Below are 14,480 nucleotides of genomic sequence, written 5' to 3'. Positions count from 1 at the left end.
CAGCTTGAGGACAGAAGGAAAATGGTCCCTACGCCTGTAACAGGAATCATATTGGCAGACATTAGGTGCAGTATAAAGAAGAATTCCACTTAAAACACTTTCCTGCAGGAAGTCTCAAAGCAAAAATCCTCACGAAGATTAAAAAAGGGGAAAAAAGGTTTTTGTGGCTCATAACCAATGAAAGAAAAATATTTTTTTAGGTTCAATGGTACAAAAAGAATTAAGTGACTTTGTCAGCTGTATTACCTTTCCCTGAAGAGAAAACTGCTTCTCTAAAGATTTGTCACATCTCTTATCACATTGAGCTCTGTTTGATAGCTTTTCATCAAGAATCAAAATGATCTTCCATTCTTTCTGGCAGTACTCTTTCCTTCCCAATGCTGTTTTCAAATACTCCTATTTAGAATTGTTCCTTGCATATGATTAAGAGTGATTTTCTATTTCCAGCTGAGCCTAATAGCATATGTTTCTGGGAACTATTGAGAAGTCACTTTTGGGGTGGGATGGGGATTAAACATACCTTTTCAATAACGATCTCTCAAATGTACAGCACTGTTATCAGCTCTACATGGCCACATTGGCAAGTGGCCTGTGTCTCAGTCTTCTGCTTTAAGCATCCATTCGAGGGAATGCCTGCTTTCTATTATTGACTGTAATTCTAATTATGATATGCAGCCAATGCATTTATCATCATTTAGATATCTGTAAAACCCATCCCCTTTTTTTATTTAGAAATACAAACACAAAAATATCAAGTGCCACCAGAATTTAATATAAAACATAAATTTACCTCTTAGGTTTTTAAAAAGAATCCATTACAAATTCTGGAGTTAATCATACAAATTGACACCAAAAAATAGAGAAAGTGTTTGCTATGATACAAGAGGAGGCATCTGTGTAACCCGCTGATATTTTTATCTCACTTTTCTTGTGTTCATCCTTTGACTGAGTTGTTCTGCTCCCCAGCTAAAGAACTACAGCTCTTTAGCCTAAGCAATTTCAGCACATGCTTTTAGTTTTAGATGCCTTGAATTCAGTCCTTGGTATTTTGTCCAAGACAGCATCTGTCATACGTGTACATAATCTATAGTTTTTCAAGCTGAAATTCCACAATAAAAACAGGGCAGATCTGGGCAGATAAGTTTGGTACAGGAAGTCTCTCCTACCTGTTGAAATGGTACAACAGGGACTGCCAGATGAGCTAGTCTCAGCCAGGTTCCTTGTCTCTTAGACTACAAAGCTATATTCTAAGAAAATTTTCAATTACTCCAGCTGTGTGCTGTGTACTAGCTGAACCAGGTATCCTTGGTGACATTACCATTCTGGGATGTTTTATTTTCCCAGTCAAATAATTCAATTTCTGTAATATTGTTTAGATTCTTCTCTTCCTTTTCATTGTTTAAGTCTTAATGCATTGGCTTAGAAAGATACATAACCACACAAAATGTTTTAAGACATTTTTTGCTGGGGCAAAGAAAACCTTTTTTTTTTTCCCCCATAAAATCAGGGAATAATTTGCTAAACTGTGCATATTGTAGTGAATATTAACACAATGTGAATAATCAAAAAGCAAACACCATGACACTTAAGGCTACACTGGGATGGTATTTTACAGCTCTCAAACAACACAACTAGTTAACAATTCTTCTTCACTGATCTCATGGAGGGCAGATGTAGTTTGTTGTTCACCACCAACATGCAAGGTCAAGCACTTAATGTTTGGCACCCATTTAGGAGGTCAGAAAATTGTGCTGAATAGGAACTTGGGACAACTTCTAGGGTAGTCAGCTACAGGATACAATGACACTGAATAAATTCAGCATTTGATAAACTGCACTGTTTAGGGGCAAAGGTTCCTGACAGTCCCTAAATGGTCATTGGAAAAAAGTAGAGATTTTGAGATTGACTTAAAAGTTTATAATTTATGTTCCTAACCTGGGTGTTTTGTATTGCTCATAGGAGGAAACTATCACTGAGAGTAGGCCCATGGTAGCCTACATCTAACACCTCTCCTAAGCCTCTCTTCAAATTTATCCTGTAACTTTTTTTGTCTAGCTTTAAATTACATAAACAGCGGCCCTTAAGGTACATCCTATTGTGAAACACAAGACAACTGGGAAGCCTTCTGTGCCCCTTAGGCCACACAACACATACTGTCAATATCCATCTGGCCAGCCCCTTCTCCCTCCAAAACAGAGAAAAGCCTGTTCTATATTGCTTATCGAAAAACTGCCTGCTCTGTGCAATTGCCCGAATCATGCCTACATGCTGTCTGAGATGCTAAATGTCATGAACCAGTCTATGCTGGAAAATAGGCTACCAGATCAAGTGGACAGAGATCCAGTTGAGCTCTCTTAATGGCAAAATTTTTTAACATACATGAATACGGATAAAGTGTCATAGAGACACTTCTCATGTTCTGCACAGTTTTTACTTATCTGGGAATTTTAAGTGTTCTTCACCTGTTATGAAATGGCTACTGCCTTTTAATCTGGATACAACCCCCCTTCTTCACTGTATGATCTCAAAGAAGGAGAAATTTGTTTAGTAAATCACATTATTGAAAAATAAATAGCATGGCATGTGATGTTACATAGCTTCAGGCAGGTCTGTCAAACACCATCTGCTCTGTGCTGAAAATATAAGTTTATTAAAGTTTATTTATTTAAGTCCTTAAATACTCTTACATTAATGTTGCTCTGTGATAAATTTTTGGCCTTCATTCCTAGAAGGGATAGAAAGGAATTTAGTGGTTTCCTGTGTTTCTGAAAAAAACATAAAGTTTGGTATTGAGCCTTATAGCATTTCTCTGTTAATCTTATTCTGCCAAGAGAAGAAAGATACTTTGGAGATGGGATAAAAAGGAAGTAAAAATTGCTGCTGGCATTGGGTTAAAAGGAGAAGGAGGAGAAATGCACAGACTTCCTTGAATGCCAAAATATTGATATTCAGAGTTCGTGTGGATAGAATTACATCTATCCATTGTGTAATAAGAACAACTTTGTTACAGTAGAATATATTAATCAGGTTCCTGATTTCTAGTGACCATTAACAGCATTTGCATACTGGTTTTACTCAAGATATTTTCAAATGATTCTCTCCATCTCTGTTACTCCCATCCTAATTTCCTTAGCGCTTTTCACTGCCTGTCTGATTTATTCTTAGCTGATCAGGATGAGCTGATTTCCACAGGCTCCTGACCAGGAGTTGTGCTGTCTGTGGAGTCCCCCAGGTCAGGAATGGATCTTCCACTGCACTTCTACCCCAAGGCTGCAGTCTCCCTCCCAGATCACGCAACATCAGATCCAGCTCCCCGAATATATTTTTCAAGCGTTTTTAAGACTGATTTGCCACATGGCATGAGAAGTTGAGTAGTTTTTCAACACATCCATGTCCGGTTAGCGGAAGAAATCTAGGTACTGTCTTTTTACTCTAGAAAATGCCTACAGTCGCAACCACTGTCAACAATATTACTTGAACAATAAAACAAATACAGAATACAATCATTGCCTTCCTTATATTAAGCAAAGTCTAAAAAGCTTCACAGTTAAAACTGCATATATTAAGGTAAGCACTTAGACAGGGAACTTCAACTTCATTTAGTTAGGAAGGGAAATCATAACAAAAAGTACTTAAGGATGGTAAGGAATTTCAGCATCTGCTAGAATGAGCTCTGCTAAGATATAGCACTGTTTTTCCTTTTGAAAAAAGGCCTTTTTCTCTCCCTCCTTTTCTTCTTTCCATGAGCTGTTCATAGTTTCATGAGCTGTTCATAGTGGAGTAAAATAAAAATCTCCCAAAATATTTTTCACAACTGTTAAGGACATTTATACCCCACAACTTGCTCATTACAGAATTCTTTTGTTCAGCATGAGGTACTTAATAGGACACTCTTTTTTAACCCTAGAGAATATCACAGAATCAAGACACGAACAGGCAGGCCAATCAGCCTAGAGACATAGCTCATTTTGGGTGAGACACAGTCAACCTTGAAAGAAGATGCTCCAGTCTGGAACTGTGTTGTTAGTTTTGAATAATTCCAGATACCACCAATATGGAAATCATAAAGCTGAAATTTCAGCACATGAAACAGATAAAATTGCTACTACTAAAATTATTATTATAGAAAGGACTTAGATGTTATGGTAATGAATATCCTTATATTGAAAAATTAGGATTACTTACAGTTGTGTGAGATGCAAACCCACTATTTTGAGCATATGACAGATGAACATGGCTGACAATAGCAACCTATTAAAGAAGGGGATGGAATGCCAAGAAATACACAAAAAGGGCAGCAACTGCAGACCTACAACATGATGTCATATACAAAAAACCAATGTGTATGACAATTAATTGAAAGATGTTAGAGAGCGCTATTGTCCTTTTTCTTTAAAGTGCATAATTTAGAAGCTCAGTGTTTCAATTTACCAATAATAATAATAATAATAATAATAATAATAATAATAATAGTAATAATAATAATAGTAATAGCCTACAACAGTGTAAGAAAACTTGGGACCACTGTTTTCACACATTCCTCTGTCTTTTCTGCTGCTTTAGATATAAGCCAAAATACCTGGGAGAGCTCAGTCTCCTAACATATTACATGTTGCATGTCCAAGACATCCTCACTGCCACTAATCGAGTAATTTAGCCTCCAGGAGACAGGTGGAAAGATTATCTATTGATCCAAAAGCTACCAAAGCTTGATATACTTTTATATTTTCATCATCCCCTAGGTAGATGGTTCCATTATTTACAGTTTATTCAGAACTTCAATATCACAATGTTTTATTAAGGCGTAAATTGCTGCTCAAAAATATATCTGTCCTAATATTTTATTTTAAATGTTGAACAACATCACTCTTTAAAAACTATGCTCATGTTTAATAGCCCTTTTAAAAGTGATGAAGAGAAGCTCAGTACTAAGAGGGAAAACATTTTGAACAACAGACATAAACTGCATCAGTGCTTTTAAGCAGAAAGCTAGGTTTAAATGTACCAATACATAGTCTCCTTCTGACAGGTTAAGAAGACTAATTTTGGGTCAGGAAAAGGCTAAACTATATATCCTAGCAGAAATGAGCAGAGACTAAATTTCACTGGAAGTTGAAAATCCTAGCTATTCATTAGGAAGATGGGTCAGGAAAACATATTTTAGAAAATCTGTGTGGTTCCTCTATGGATGAGCTGAAGAAGACATCTTAGAATAAATAAATTAAAAAAAAAATTGAATGGTGAGAAGTCTCTTAGGAGCATGGTGTGAACGTGAATTACTGTTCTACTCAGCTCAGTGATTTCATCCATACTTTATGTTTATTCCTATAAATTATTTTGGTTTTTAGCATTTATTCTAAGTAACTACACTGGAGGTTCTGCAATCACCTGTTTTCCATCTTCAATTTTGCTAGGGAATCACCTCAAGTGGAATGAAAATTTGTACGTTCCCTTTTCCTCTTAATAATTTGGTTTTTTTTTTGAGTAAAAAAAAAGAGAATTTTGCATAAATGGGGGAAAAAAGGTTGCTTAGATATCTTTTTTCTACTCAGGTCTTTTGGCCTTTGTTTATGCAGTTGCAAAGAAGAAAGGTTGATTCACCAGGAGAAAGGACAAGACAGAAAGATCCCAGTATGTGTACCATCTTGCCGCTTTGCAATAAAACATTGAATTACAGGCTTTCTTCATGGCACTTCCACAGTACTACTCAGTTCTAGAATGCCATTCACTAAATAACCTGCTCATAAATCTATGTTACAGACAAGTTCTCCTAAAATAAAACAATTGCTTTCAGCAGTTTTTAATTACCTTACAAGATTGTGACCAGATCACAGTGAGTGTAATTTGTTCCAGCGTAGCATAAATAATCACAACTATTCAGAAAACTGGGTAAGCCACATCCTTGCAATCCCAGGTAGTAAATAACATCAATAAAATAGATATGAACCATAAGCTGGACACGATATTAGTACCTGAGGTGTGCAAATCTTGGCCTTGGCCTGGATCCAAGCAAGTTTTATCTAGATCTGTAGACAATTAAAACTAAGTATTTAATGAAATAAAGAGATTATGAAAACTGAATATGTAAATGGTTGAAGAAGACTCTCTTTTTCTATTTTATGCATGTTTTTATGCAGTCCACATCACTACAACATCTGAATGCCTTCAAGTGGTGAATTGGTGAATTAAGTGGTGTGTTTAATATCAGCCATGTGTGGTTTCTTCTTTTATCTTCTGACAAGAGGGACAACTTGTGTGTACAGGAGTATTTTACTTTGGTTGGCTTGTGGCTATTGCTTTTCTTGTTTTGCATCATTCACTGTTGTAGCTACTTCTTGTCTTTTGGCGATAACCAAGGATTTTCAGAAACGTTATCAATGACAGCAGTTTGATTTGAAAGACCAGTTCGGATTAGGGCTTGATCTTACTAGTTCCCAAGTGGCAGCTGCTAGTATTAATTGATATTTACCCATAATCACGTACTGGCATCTAAGCTTCCCTAAAAAAGAACTGCCTGAAGAATTTATATTTATAATGATATTAGAGGTTGCCTAAAATGGAGAACTTTTTCATGCTTGAGAATGAAGGCAGCAATTTGTTGGTTTTGGTGGTCTTTTTTCATTTGTAGATATATGTTGAATATTTCTGTATTTCTTTGTATTTTTGAACTAGAGTTTCCAAGATCACTGTGGTGAGGGTACAGTTGTTCTCTTCTAGCTACTAGCCAAAACTGGATTTTACAGCATACTGAGATACCAAAAATGCAGAAAAGGCAACTGGTGGGACTTTCCTAAGTTACAAGGCAAGTGTAACATACAAATCTCATTGATTTTCATTAGGTAAAACATATGCATTGGTGGTTCTTTTTTTTGGAATTGAGGGGAAAGCCATGCATCCATTAGAAGTTCTTCCCCAAGACAAGAACATCCTGCCATCATTTAAGAGTTGTGTCATTTAATTAAATTCAGATCATAATGTAGCACACTGCCATTCGAGAAAGCAGTGATGGTTTTCAGGGTAGGACCATCTCATTTAATTTTACCGTCTAGAAATATTGAATAAAATCTAGTTATTGTAGCTCCTTCTATATTCAAGATATAGTGACAGGCATTTTTAGAGCACCCATCTGTCTTACACATTTATTTTAATATGGGATACATATTACCACATGGGATTGCTTCTCTCCATTGACAATGGAGGGGGTCTTGTGGTACTAGATGACTAATTCTTAATCAACTAAGTTTCATGAGACAAAACCCCTTCTTAATAACTACAAAGATTGTCCAGCCCTCCAAAGGATCAGGCTATTGGACTGCATTTTGGACAAATTATGTGTGTTTTGGATGATTTTCTTCCAGAGAATTTAAAAATATTGGCATCGTAAGGGCACCTTTTTTACAGGATTCCCCAAAAGATATTCCTGTACTTCCAGGCTGTGAATGTCTGAGGTCCTGTAAATAATTCACTTTCTTTCCACTGTCTAAAAGAAACACACTTAATAAATTTTAGATTCAGCATTGGATGTTAACAATCTCGCTTGCTTCTCCACGTTCATTTTCACCCTTCAAAACCCCTTAACATGCAAACACATACAGACACACTTTAATACTTTGGTCATCACTACCAATGGCCTTAGGACAACGCTATGTAAAAACTGTTTCTTATCTTTGTAATTACAGGTGTGATTGCAAGAGACAGACAGTTGCTGATCACAGAAACATCGTAACCTAATGAAGAAAACAAAAAAAACCACCCCAGTTATAGCTGGATTTCTCTAATCTGAGCTTTCTCAGATAAAGACATATGCCAACATTACCCTAATTTGGAACTGAAGTTTGCTGATAATAGGGGAAAACAAGGAAATGCAGTTGGAGGAGCCAAGACTGATAACCTGGGACAGGTTTTCTAATATGTCCTCAAGAAATCTCTCAAATACATGTGTAATGGAATCTATATCACTGCAAATGCAGGTGATAGGAGTGTTAGCATGCAAGTGTACTTCTGATCCAGGTTTCTGTCCTAATGTCCTTGAGAACTGATGTCTCTGAAGCTTCCCCTCATTCCTTTCTGTTTGAGAGGGGCGGCTTTGTAACAATATGTGTTAGAATATTGATCTGCAGAATACTTCTTGTAGTTAAAGACCATCTTTTCATTTGCAATGCGTACTCAGAGGACTCAAAGAGGAAAACATGAGGGTTTTCATAGAATAAACAATATTTCTACTCAGAAGATGTCAGTACACAAAACTGATGCTGTTACACTTAAATGCATATTAAAAAATGGAATTTCTGAGGAAAGAAATGTGGATCGTGTAAACTGTTCTAAAACCATCAGCTTCACTGAAGCCATGCTAATTTACACCAGCTGAGAATCTCCCCACTCATCAGTTAAATGAAATCTTGCAGATGCTTCCATTTAGAAGGTCAGAAATGTTTACTCCAGAATTCGAAATTATTCTAATTTCTTCACAGACATCTACTTGCAAAGGGTCCACTACAAACTCCTCATTTAACCACCAACTGCTTTCCAGCTGTAAATTGCAATTTGCTTTTAAATCGCTTCTGGATGTCTTCTTTTAATCTAAAATAACTTCAGGAAAAGGAGATAGTATACATTTTTTCTTTCCCTTCAGATATGGAAGCCCATAGTGAAAGATTATGTAAATACAAATTTACCCATTTTAATACAAGCTCTTGAGAAAAGTCTATTCTATTATTATAAGCATAATAATTAATGTTACTAAGTAATGAAATAGTTATTAATAAAGCCTTCTATCATATTTTCTATTAAAATTTTATCTGCTAAAAAGCTGAAGTAACTTCAACTGGGCAACCCCCGGTATCAATACAGGTTGGGGGATGAAGGGATGGAGAGCAGCCCTGCCGAGAAGGACTTGGGGTTACTGGTGGACGAAAAGCTGGACATGAGCCGGCAATGTGCGTTCACAACCCAGAAGGCCAACCGTGTCCTGGGCTGCACCACCAGCAGCGTGGCCAGCAGGGCGAGGGAGGGGATTCTGCCCCTCTGCTCTGCTCTGGTGAGACCCCCCCTGCAGTGCTGCGTCCAGCTCTGGGGTCCTCAGCACAGGAGAGACATGGACCTGTTGGAGCGGGTCCAGAGGAGGCCACCAAAATGATCAGGGGGGTGGAACAGCTCTGCCATGAGGAAAGGCTGAGAGAGTTGGGGTTGTTCAGCCTGGAGAAGAGAAGGCTCCGGGGAGACCTTATTGCGGCCTTTCAGTACTTAAAGGGGGCTTATAAGAAAGATGGGGACAGACTTTTTAGCAGGGCCTGTTGCGACAGGACAAGGGGGAATGGTTTTAAACTAAAAGAGGGGAGATTCAGACTAGATATAAGGAAGAAATGTTTTACAATGAGGGTGGTGAAACACTGGTCCAGGTTGCCCAGAGAGGTGGTAGATGCCCCATCCCTGGGAACATTCCAGGTCAGGTTGGACGGGGCTCTGAGCAACCTGATCTAGTTGGAGATGTCCCTGCCCATGGCAGGGGGGTTGGACTAGATGACCTTTAAAGGTCCTTTCCAACCCAAACTATTCTATGATTCTATGATAATACCAGACAACTAAGAAAAGAGGAGTGGTAGAGAAGTTCAGGACGTCTTACAACATGTAATGAACAATCCAGCATGCATCTAAACTCAGAAAATGTATTGAGTAAATCTTTGTTATGTCTCTGTTACAGATTAGTGGAAATACTTGTTAGAACTCTTAATGGAAGTGACACTAATATCTGGTATGACCACTGGCCTCGGTTTATGTCTCATGCATAGAAAGCACTTGTAGCCAATCTCTTCCTAGTTCGTTTTAGATTAAAGGTTATATAATGAGTCACAGGGATGAGAGTTTTTCACTGAATGAAATGCAGGATTTCCTGAGACATCTCAGCATCCCTTGAAAATATCCTTTTAGTATTTTTCAGGTCTCCCTCTTGGAGGAATAGCAGAATCACATAATGTTATTTCGTTGCAAGCTAAGAATTTTTTGTTTGTTTATGTATTTAAGAAAAAGGCTCCATTTGATGACAATATTTGACTATAATGTTGGCTTCTGTACTGTGGACCTTTATGCATTTTTTTCAGCAAAGGACCTTTTTAAAGAAATAGATATCTCTGACAAATGAAGTGACCGTTGGAAGTACATCAAAGAGTTCACAACATTTACAGGTATTAAATGAACATTTCTAATGAACATATTGAAGTTCCAAGTATGCCATTCTATTTAGGTTCGGAATTGTTGTTAATGGCATAAAGACAGGTATTATATAGCCTTAGAGTTCAAACCCCCTCAAATCTCGCCTGTCTGCAGGAGGCACAGAATTGTCTTGACTGCGCTTATGGTGCTTTGATTATCAAATATCACTGAAAAATAAGATTTCAACTAGTCGGTTGCATCTGTCATTATCTAATAGATCTCTTTATGAGATGTGTATCGAGTATTACATCTGTATTTCTTTCTTTTTAATTGCATCATGCTTATCTTCCTTGGATGATCCACAAGGAAATGAGGTCTTGTTTATTTCCTGTCAAAAATGTGTTCATCAATGTATGCAGCTGAAAGTCAATGCTAACTCAATATTTGTACTTGTAACAGAGAATTAAATGCTCTTTCAAGTTCATTGCTACTTTCTTTTCCCTTATCTTGCCAGTTCCCTCCAGACCACCCAGGTGGGTTTTTTGGTTTGTTTTTTTTGGTTTTCTCTTTATCCTCCAACCTGTTCGGAACACTTTCAATTACAGTCTACATCGAAACAAATATTTGAAATTATTTCGGTTGATGTTTCTTGCAGCCAGTGAAACCACTGCTGCTTTCCAGCTCTGACACCCTACTTGGCAGTGTACTGTGCAGCCTACACAATATCAGGTTAGTGCATGTGTCAAATTTTCTGAGGGCAGTGACGCGTGTCTGGCAACAAGGCTTTTCAGCCTGGCACATCTCCAGTGAAAACCCCACCTGCAAGCAAACAATGCGCGTGAGATTTAATTGGACACATACTGTAACTTCAGCTAGCATTTTGAATGAATGGAGATAGAGGAAAGCCTGGGAAAGAAAATAACTCAATCCTCATTACAGTAATTAATCGTTCACTTTGAGTACTGGCTTCTTTGTGTCCACATGTTGCTTTGTAGGACATCACAAGCATGAGGCATTAGTGATGAAATAAAACAAAACAAAACAAAAATAAAAGAACTATTTAAACTCCAACCAGACATTCAAAAGAATGCAAGAGCAAAGGCCCAACTTCTTCTATTTTTACAGAGCAAAGCCACGGTCTATTCCTGTCACCACCTCAGATCAATGTGCTAAGTGATATCCATTCAAATTACTTGTCAGTTTAATCAGAGGAAGTGAAACACAATTAGAGGGCATTAGTGTAAAAGCCAGCAGAAAATAACAGAATGTCCATGTGGGATACCTGAAGCAAATCCCTGTTGAAAATAACCCTGTGACATTTTCATCAACAGTTTTTTTACAGAAAAAAAAAAAAAAATCCTTTGTAAATGCTATTATAAACTAATTAGGCATAAAATAATGCTTTAAATCTATAAACTGATTAGAGTCCTTATTTCTCCTTGTAGAGATCAGAATTTTTTTTGGCTTTTTTGGCTGTTCTTAGAAAAAAACTTAAATGCATAAAGATAAAGCCCTTTACTGAAATGATAACCGGTGCATTTACAAAGCCTCTCTGTGCTCCCTCTCAAGTCAGCAGGAGTTTTACCATTATTTCTGTTGAATGATTGGAACATTCACTTTTCATGGACACTCCAAATTTTCACTGAATATAAGCTGTATTTTTGGAATCATCAAAGAGATGACTTGGATTAAGTGGATAAAATGAGAGCAGGGAAGGGAAGGAACTCCTCCTTCTCCCCCTGAAGGCAGGGATGCAAGACTGGTGGATTGAAAAGGACAAACAAATGCAAACCTTCCCCAGAAGCCTTGCCTGGAGCCCTCAGGTGGGATACGCTGGGGTGGGCTCTGGTGCCTGGAGTCCTTCTGACCCCTTCATCCCAAGCTGCACCACAGCACAGTTTCAGCGGGAAAGGTAAAAATATACCCCCAGTCCGGAGGTATTAAGGGAATAAGGATTCGTGAATCCCCACAACAGGGAATCGGACCAAGGTCTCTCATTTCCTGGGTGATACTCAACTATTAAAAAAAAATTATAGAAGGCAGAATAACTTCTGTATGATTTAGATACAAAGGAGCCTCACTTAGTCTTTTCAAAAAAGTAACTATTAATACATGTCTTCAGGATAGAACATAAGCTGGAAAAAGCCTCCTACTTCCAGCCCTAACTTGCTTTTTAAGATCCAGAAGGCATGGAGGCTCTGACTGTACTCAGCACAGTTAATCTCTTGGACTGAGGTGACTTCACTTTTTTCAATAGTCACAATGCATAGCCCAGGTCCTGGTATCCCTGTGGTAAAAAAATAAAGTGTTCATATTATAATTCCAAGCTCATAGGCTCCGAGATCTTTAATTGGATTTGGCCCTTTATCTTCTATATTCATGAGACAGTAATTAATTTGACCATCCCTGCCTGGTCCACGGAGTAATTGAATGAATAGCTCTGCACATCCACATAAATGCCTCCAAAAAGAGTTATTACTATGAATGTGCAATATGACAAGTTAACTCTGTTACGTTGATAATGATGGCATTGAAACTGTTAAGGTAAGTACCATTGGAGCCCATCTCATAGCTAGTGGAAATGGAAGAAAGTACATGAATATGCAATGTGCAAAACCACTGCACAGTTTACACTCTGCCTAGCCATTTAAAATGAAAAAGATAAAGTTAATCCTATTTTTCAAATTTCCTTGATACACCTTCATCTTCTGGTACAACTAAAATCCCCAAAATATTGCAAAAGGGGTTAAAAGCAGGATAGTTCTTTTGGTAGATCACCACAAAGACTTCTTGTAGGAAATGAGGTGTAAAACATTTTAAAGAATGTTAAATGAAATCACAGCAGACTGAAACCTGTGGTTCCAGTGCAAGACCTGAAATAACTTTGAAACAGATGCTAATTGGCACCACCTTCATTCTGATTTTCATAAATGAAACTGAACGAGCCTTCGAAGGTGCCAAAGGAAGACTAGCCGTCCAAAGAACGTTAAAATGTGCTTGGATTTGGTTTGTCAGCTCCAAAGCTATTTATATCCTGCTAAGTTATTTAGATGCTTTTGAAAATTCATCCAATGAGACAAGCGAGTACATTTTCAAAAGGATTGAAAGTCTGTGGAATTTAAATTCTTAAATTATCCTGGATATGCCTTCCGTTACCAATTAGCATTGGCTTTGGAGGTGAACTACTGATCTGGAGTTGTACTGAGTTATTCACTGCAGGAGATTTTTTACTGGCGAATAGTTCATGGTTTGTACCCAGACAAACGTGGTAGTTTGCAAGTCTCGGTACAAATCATGCACTATTAAAAGTTATCCACAGACATCTGCAGCTGTTTAGAATACATTTAATGACAGATGCATATAGAAACTAATTGCAAGTGGTAAAAGTGCCAACTGACCTCTACATCTGTTTTTCTTCTTTCCCTCCTAAATAACTCGAACTTGTTCCAAATTAAACCTATTTTTAACATAGAAGGACATCAACTATTTTAAATATTATTATTCTAATAATTCACTAATTTGGCTCTCCAGTGACTTCAATAGCAATTTCAGTAGTAATACAATGTAGCATTCCACACTTCCTATTTATTACTCTATTCTTACATGCCATACCCTATAATTTCATTGGCATTATCTACAAAATTATAATTGAATAAATGTTTCCTATCAAAATCAATGATTTCAATAAAACAGGAACAATTGTAGAGATTCTGCACGTTACACATGGTCATGATGTACACCAACAAGATAGCAACTGAATCCACAGTCTATGGGAACCAGACTCTATTTCCGATTCCCAGTCCAGTTCTCTTTCTAATAGACTATATTTTAGTGAAGTTTTCTTTAGTATGGCAATTAGCGTTAAGGGTGATTCAATTCCATGATGATCAAATGCCTAAAGAAATTTTAAAAAGTAAACTCAAGCCCGGCAGGAGAAGCTCTGTGGCTTTCCACACCGCATGATGCTTTTCACTTCAAAACTACTAAGTAAATTACTGAGAAAAAGTTACTGTGAATAAAATGGGCTGCACTGTGTTAAGTAATTATTTCTAAAGTGTGAAATGGGTAGGAAGTATCTCCTCTTAAAGTAGTGCCATGATGCATATTACCTCTCTAGTATAAAGTGAAGGAGTTGTTTGTTTTTTCTTCTTTATCTTGTAGGAGCAAGCACAGGAATGAAAACTTTATTTTTCTAATGATCTTTTATGTGGGAGAGAAGTGTAAAGACTCAACCTGTGAAACTATTCTGTACTCTGCTATTTGTACCGCACTACTGTTTCTGGAAGAATCTTCTAGAGTTTCATGAGCTCTCAGGAAATGCCCAGTAAATT

The 14,480-nt window shown here is 37.3% G+C and overlaps 1 protein-coding gene across 2 annotated transcripts in view; it reads right to left on the bottom strand.

Moving 5' to 3' along the window:
- The window catches only part of CTNNA2 (catenin alpha 2), a 527,667-nt gene that overhangs the window by 120,402 nt on the left and 392,785 nt on the right, over positions 1-14,480 (bottom strand). The window lies entirely within an intron of this gene.

Source organism: Calonectris borealis, chromosome 4 (assembly GCF_964195595.1).
Source record: "Calonectris borealis chromosome 4, bCalBor7.hap1.2, whole genome shotgun sequence".
In the NCBI taxonomy this organism is placed as follows: domain Eukaryota; kingdom Metazoa; phylum Chordata; class Aves; order Procellariiformes; family Procellariidae; genus Calonectris; species Calonectris borealis.
The sequence above is the reverse complement of the archived record's forward strand: the minus strand, read 5'-3'. Positions and strand labels throughout refer to the sequence as shown.